Raw genomic sequence first — 7,497 nt, 5'->3', positions numbered from 1 at the left:
TGACACACGACTTAGATGTGCAATACTTATGGCACATCTAGATGTGCTTTAGGTAAAGCACATCTAGATGTGCCATACGTATTGCACATCTAAGTCCTATGTCATTGATCTTACGTCGAGATTCGTGTGGATATTTTTCTTTTTCTTTTTTCTTTTCTCTTTATGCTTGATTCACTCACTTAGATGTGTAATAATTAAAGCACATATAGATGTGCCCTAGACATACCTTAATTTAAATGAAAATCTATTAAACTGAGTAATTTACGTAAAGATGTAGTAGTAGTAGGGGATAAAAACTGTATTTCACAACTTAAAGAATGGGTAATGGGTAACAATTAAATACTGACAATTCTGTAAACACTGCACGAATGCACAGTCTAACATTGCCTGCATATCTATGAGGTCCATATACAGTATACTACTGGAATCTGCATATACAATATCATGAAGTCTACCAAGTACGGAGTACCAAGTTTATCAAAAAAAAAAGTCTACCAAGTACCAACACATCCACTCTGTCGCATCAGCTCGACCAGCGCCCATGTCACGTGCTGCCGGCGGCGCTGATCTTCACGTCCGGATTCCGCACCGTCTTGAGCCACATCCCGGCGAGCACCCTCGACGACAGGCTCCAGACGACGTCTGGCCGCCGCCGCTGCTGCCTCACCCTCGCTGCCTGCGACGATGGCGGCGTCTGCGCCCTCTTGGCGGCGCGACCCGGCCCGTGCGCGAGCGTCCACTGCATCGCCGTCAGCTTCTGCCGCTCGGCGCGCCAGCTCGCGCTTCCGCCGACTCCCGACAAGCACCTCGTCTGCACTCCGCCCACGTGCAGGCTCCTCACCTTGAACCTCCCCCCGCTGAGCCCCGCCGCGCCCAGCATCCGCGCCGACTGGACGACGGCGATCATCGGCGCGCCCACCGCCTCGTAGCGCCGGGACGGGTCACGCAGCTGGATGGCCGCCACCAGCGTGACGCGGCCGTCCGAGCCGCCACGGGACTCGGACCACTCGTCGGACGGCACCAGTGCGTCGAACACGTTCGCGTCCCCCGCAGCCGGCGCTACCTCGAACGGCGGCTCCTCGTCGGCCATCTCGGCCTGGATCATGAGCGCGTCCACCGCCATGGCCTCGAGCTTCTGTAACGAGAATGCGAGTACCTCGTCCAACGTCTCCGGATCGTTTCCCGCGCTCCAGATGCCGGTGGCGACGCGCTCCATCCGGCCCTCGGACAAGGCGGTGGCGAGCTTCCGGACGAGCCTGACCGACCGCGCCGCGCTTGAGCTCGCGCCGCCCTCGGTCCGCCTACCGCCGATGACCGCCTCCGCGATGCCCTCGAAACCCACTTGCTCGGGCGTCTTTCCGGTAAGGCTTTCCATGCGCCCTAGCGACGCCACCTTGTCCCGGACCTCGTCGGGTCTTCCCGCCGCCGCCATTTTCTGGAGCACGTCGAATCCAGTAGCGGCCATGGCACTTGGCAGCACGAAAGGCCTCGACACCTGCATGGCGAGCACCGGGGGCACGTCTCTGCTTGCAAGCGGCACGTTGTACGGGTTCATCGACACCAAGAACCCGCCGTCACGCGTTTGCACCGCCGGGCCAAGGCTCTGTCCCAAGTCCGGCACCACGGGCGACTTCTTCTGCGACTCGCTTGATCTTGGTGTCATCGGCTGCTTCAGCTTCCTGAACTTGTCGTCGTCCACTGCCTCGAGCTTCCTAAGGAACTCAACGGTCACCATCTCTTCATCGGCATCGAGGCGCGGCTGCTCACCGGCTCCCCCCGGCGACTTCTTGCCGCCGCTCGCCATCAGCGCCTCGATGGCCTCGATCTGCTCGCCAATGGAGTCGAGCTCGCGTAGCACGTCGCGCTGGTCCTGGAAGTGGACGACCTCTTTGACCGTCTCGACGCCCTTGTCGACCACTTCGTACTCCGGGATGGCGTAGTCGACGTCGCCAGCGCCAGCGCCACTTGCGGTGGAGAGCTCGTCGTCGTCGGGACGCTTGTCGATGTTGAGCCTGTCTACCAGCTGCCTGTAAGCTCTCATGGAAGGCGAGATGGCTCCGTCGGACGTTGAAAGCTTGGGCGTCGTACTGGCGACGCTGAACGAGTTCTTGTTGTGAACCCTCGCACGGGAGGGGGACACGGACACGTCCCTCGACGATCTCCCCGCGGCTTGCGTGTAGAGACGGAGCCCCGCGTCTTCCATGAGCTGGAACCCCAGCTTGAGCAGGAGCTCGCCACCGGTGGCCTTGCCGGCGAGCCCGAACGCCCTGTCGAACCACCGGACGCGGCGTCCCTCGGAGCTCTTCTGGAGGGAGTCGAGCACGAGCGAGCTCACGTCGACGGTGTACGTACCCAGACGGATGTCCGGCACCTCGACGGGGACGACGGACACAACGAACCGGCGAGGCTCGAGCTTGAGGGGTTTCCCGGTGCCCGGGCCGCCGGTGAAGTAGAGGTTGCATTTGACGAAGAGCGTCTCGTCGAACTCCGCGGTGCCATCGTGCGACACCCGGGCCGGCATGGTCTGCATCGCTCCGTCCTTGGTCTCGGCCTTGCGGACGGAGACGGCGAGGCGGAGGCCGTCCATGGAGGCCGGCACGCCGCGCACGGCGGCCACCTCGATGGAGAAGAGGCACCCGGCGCGGCGCTTCCCGATGCGCGAGAGCGCGCGCACAGGCTTCCAGCTGCTCCACGCCGACGGCTTCCCCTTAGCGCTGCCACTCCCCTCGAATTCTCTGCTTCTCGACTCCACGGACGTGGTGTCGTCGGCCCGCACCGGCAGAGGCCTGGAGCGCGGCCCGAGCCACGACGACAGCGAGAGACGGCGCGACGAGCGCGCCCTCCGGCCCTCCCGCCCAACCCCATCCATGATGCGCGGTCCATCGTCGCCGGACCGCGCGATGGCGAGCGACGCGGTGCGGCGGTGGATGGCGTTGGGCCGGTCGAGGTAGTCGCTGAGCCCGCCGCCGCCTCCCAGTCCGGCCATGTGAGCGCACGCTGCACGTACCCGCTCTCCTCCTCGGCCAGCCTATCCACAACTCCGCGCACACCTTGCCAAGCTTTTCTCGAGCTGGACCATGATCCCGTGGCTGTTGAACCGTGGACCGCCATAGATATAGCTTTCGACGACCCCTCCGCGCTGCCGTCGTGTACCGCGTTGGCGCCAAGGAAGCTGAGGTTGAACCGTATAACCCGGGAAGCCAACCTGCCAGCCAATCAAACCGCCGCCCTAATCGCGCACCGTCGCCCCGTCGGACGGCCACGATCCGTCCGCACGTCGTTGGTCCGATCCACGGCTCAGGAAGCTCCCGCCCTGCTAGGACTTGTCAGCGCTCAAGAGGACGAACGAAACGGCGGAATCGTAGCCACGGGATTTGGTTATGGATCTCGTTTGATCGGGGGTCAGTGGGGTTAAAGTTGATGTGATCCGGCGTTAATGCGGCGGGGGAAACGCGCCCCCCCACGGACGTGTAGGCGGGATCAGCCGCGGCCCGGGCGACTGGGGCGGGATGGGCGAGCGTGTCGCCTTGCCCGCGAGCCGTCGCCGTCTCGCGGTCCCGCGAGAGCGTTCCGATTCGCGCGGGTTGCTTCGCCTGGATCACGTACGTGACGTCGGTGTGGTGCACGTTCGCGCGTCTGTGGATGGATAGGACGGCGATTCGTTTCGCGGGTCCTTTCGAGGAGCAGTGGTGGTGGGTGCCGGGTCTGATTGGGTTGCGAACTGTGGTCAGGGCTACTAGTTCGTTAGTTTGATTGGTTGATTAGACCGTGTGCAGTGCGTGTCGACTCGTGTGCACGCAACGGGATCGGGGATCTTTTTCAGGAAGTCGTCGACGTACTCCTCCGTCTTCGGCGTTCGTCACGGTGGGGAGTCAGGAGATTTGATCCACGACAGAACGAGTCCACGGCAAATCTCTACACGTGTGCTGTTGCTAATCACCTCAAAGAGCATGCATACCCTGTTTCAAGTGTTTTTGTCAAAGCTCTACTCCCTTTTTTAGCACGACAAATTCTGCTCTCTTTGTCTGCTAAGTAAGTATTTTCAAAAAAAGTAAGTGCTGGCAGTCCGCCCCTGGAAAAAAAGCAAAAAGTCAGACCATTTGGTTCCCACAGTTTGAATTGGACGTTGGGGCGGAACGGCAGGTGCATATCTACTAAAAAATTGGCAGAAGATTTTGGCTGGTTTGCAGTCGAACGTGGGCGGGTCCAGGTGGTTTGAGCTGTTGGTGCAGGTGTGCAGTAGTACGCACGTTCGTACAGGGGCGTACGGAGAAGGTCGTTGCTCGATTCGTTGCGAGGTCGTTTCCACGTGCCGTGGTGGCCAATCGCTCGAATGGTGAAATGTTATGTAGCGTGTGGGCGCAAAAAGGATGGATATTTTAGTCGGCGGGCTCTTCTTTGTTCGGAGACGTGACGGCCTACCAGTCCACCACCTTGATCAGGGAAAAAGTCCACGATTCATCTCTGATCTTGTATAGTCACTTCAAAGCGCAAAGAAGAGACCACCGAAAAGATGAGAGAGAGAGAAATCGTGCACAATGAGTCATTAGCAGCCGAATTACTTCATCCGTCCCATAATATAGTGTCAAAAACGTTATTATATTTCTGGGACGAAAAGAGTATTATACAGAGTTCCTTGTTCAAATGGAAGAAATTAGAAGACGAGGGGTATTGTGAAGATAAATGGGAATATAGAAAAAAATTGAATAAGAAAAGTTTTTTTGATTAGACACATGCAATTGGCGGAATGTTTTATTCAAACCAATGCAGAACCAAAATGGATGTTTTTCTGTTTATATCCGATCTTCCTCCCAAATCGAGATCTATTGTTTATAAGTCTAGCAATAAAGTAGGGACTTCAAATTAGTGAACTTATAAGAGAGTTATACATCAGAACAATAATCTTGCTTATCTATTAAAAATAAGTGAATTAGGACCAGCAGATTTAGCAATGTGTCAGGCATATATAATTGGTACGATAAGCCATGGATACACTTCTTGATAGTGGGTCTCACGAGCAACCAACGAGGGATGGTCATAGTAAAGTATACACATCACTTTCAGATGTAATTGAAAATAAAGAGGGATGGTTTAGCGAGACTCTGCTTGGGAAACAGGTCAATTACTCGTGGTGTCCTGTCATTGTTGTGGGTCATTTGCTTTCATTACATCAATGTGGATTACCACATGAGATAGAGATAAATCTTTTTAGCTATTTGTAATTCGAGATTTAATCACAAAACACGATACTTCTAATGTGAGGATTGCTAAAAGAAAATTTTGAGAGGAATCCATTGTATGAGAAATACTTTAAGAAGTTATGCGAGGACCTACCCTGCATAGATTAGGCATACAAGCCTTTCAACCCACTTTGTGTACTATTTCTTTACACCCATTTGTGTGTAAGAATTTTAGTGTTGACTTTGATGGAGATCAAATGACAGTTCATCCACGTTTATCCTTGGAAGCTCAAGAGGAAGTCCGTTTATTATGTTATCTCATATGAATCTCTTATCTCCCCTATTGGAGATACTATTTGTGTACCAACCCAAGACATGTTTATCGGGCTTTATCCGTTAATGATTGGACAGTCTCTAGGCATTTGTGCAAATAGATAAAAAAAGTTGCATAAACTATGCAGATCTAAAAGTAAATTGGAACAATAATAATTCTAAGTAGAGGAAAGATAAAAACACCATTTTTTAGTTCTTATGATACATTGGGAACTTATAGACAAACAATAATCAGTTTAGATACTCCTTTGTGTCTACGACGGAACCTGGTGAGGGAGTCCTCGACTAAGGGGTCCTCGGGCTGCCGGCCTATCTCATATGGGCCAGATAGGTGGGTCGCTCTATGACTACCAGAAGGCCGAGCTATAAGGTGGTTCCATGTCCGGATAGGAAACCTTTGAAACCTTGTGGTGTCCTCCAAGTCAAGATACGGAAATTGGCATGTTTATCTCCTTATTGTAGCCGACTATGTATAACCCTAGTACCCCTGGTGTTTATATAAACTAGAGGTCTGTAGAGGCTATAAGAAGAACCATCATCCTACTCACCTAGGGTTTAGTTCATCTGATCTTGTGGTAGAATGACTATGTAATCATCCTATACACTTCAATATAATCAAGCATGACATATAATCAAGCATGACGTAGGGTTTTACCTCTTCGAGAGGGCCCGAACCTGGGTAAACATCGCCTCCTTCATCCCTTGTTCCCCATCGATCCAAGATCCACGGCTCGGGATTCCCGAGATTCGCTAGTTTTGACACTGACATTGCTGCTTTCATTGAGAGTTCCGCTGTGAGATCGCTGAAGGATCGATGGCTCGCCTGATCATCGGAGATGGCATCTACACCGGGGACATCTTTGTTCCCGGCCAGCTCTTCGCGTTTGGTGGCATTGTTTTGCATGCCAACCCAGCTGGTCACCTCGACCAGGTTGATAGTTTTGCCCCTGGGCATCAAATCATATTCGAGAACCTAGAGTACGTCGCCGATGCTCAGTGCGATCTGATCTTCACCGGGTTCTCGGCCTTACCTAGGACACCCGAAAACCCTAAAGCTTTGACTTCGGACTCTCTTTCCAACCCTATCCTTCGGTCGGCCCTTACCTCGGATCCAACTTCAAGTCCAGATGTGACTTCGGTGTCCGAAGACCAGGAGTCAACCCTGGCCGGACTCGCCTCTCACACCACCATACCGGAGGTTGACTCAGAAGAAAACCCGAATACTGATCCGGCTGGTCTCTCCCTATTAAGCGAGATGCTAGATCGGGTCCAGATGATGAATATCACGGATGACCCGTCCTCGACCTATGCTCGGATTGGTCTTGAGGTGGGCCACAGGGAATTTTACGTCCCACCCACCACCCACTTAGTAGCCACTGTCGAAGATTTAACTGACATGCTGGACTACGTCTCTGATGAGGCCGACACATGGATGAAGATTTCGATGCCACAGCTCACATTGTTACCGCCCCTCCCACCACCGGACGGTGGTTGACCACCTCCACCTACGATGTCTATATGGTGGACACCCCGAACGATAAGTACGATGCACCAATGGGAATAACGGCGATGGCACCCCCAGAAAAGATGGCGATAAGCCCAGCAAGGTGCCGCCCAAATGCCGATGACATCGCTGATGATCCAAGGGGCGCAGGGGCAAGGAAAGCAACACATGCACCAGAGAAAACGGCACCCCGGACAATATGGAAGACCTCGGCGACCCCGTCGTCCTTGAGCAATAGCACGATGACTCAGAGGGGCACAAGGATCAGTATAACCCTGAGGACCTCAATGACTTTGAGGACAGTAGCTAAGTCCCTCTCTCCGAAGAGGAGGTCAACCTCGAAGCCAAGGATTTCATCGTCCCTGAGGACCAAGAGCAGTTCTGTGACGCCCCTGATTTGATTGTGCACTAATCATACATGCAAATGTGTACGATCAAGATCAGGGACTCACGAGAAGATATCACAACACAACTCTAGAC

The 7,497-nt window shown here is 54.0% G+C and overlaps 1 pseudogene; it reads right to left on the bottom strand.

Moving 5' to 3' along the window:
• Positions 1-280: 280 nt before the first annotated feature.
• On the bottom strand, positions 281-3,160 carry LOC125512407 (protein PLASTID MOVEMENT IMPAIRED 1 pseudogene; annotated as a pseudogene).
• Positions 3,161-7,497: the final 4,337 nt, after the last annotated feature.

The sequence above is a fragment of the Triticum urartu genome, chromosome 1A (genome assembly GCF_056163025.1).
Source record: "Triticum urartu cultivar PI428250 chromosome 1A, HENAU_Tu73, whole genome shotgun sequence".
Classification (NCBI taxonomy): Eukaryota; Viridiplantae; Streptophyta; class Magnoliopsida; order Poales; family Poaceae; genus Triticum; species Triticum urartu.
Note: the sequence above shows the minus strand (reverse complement) of the source record. Positions and strands in the feature narration are given on the sequence as shown.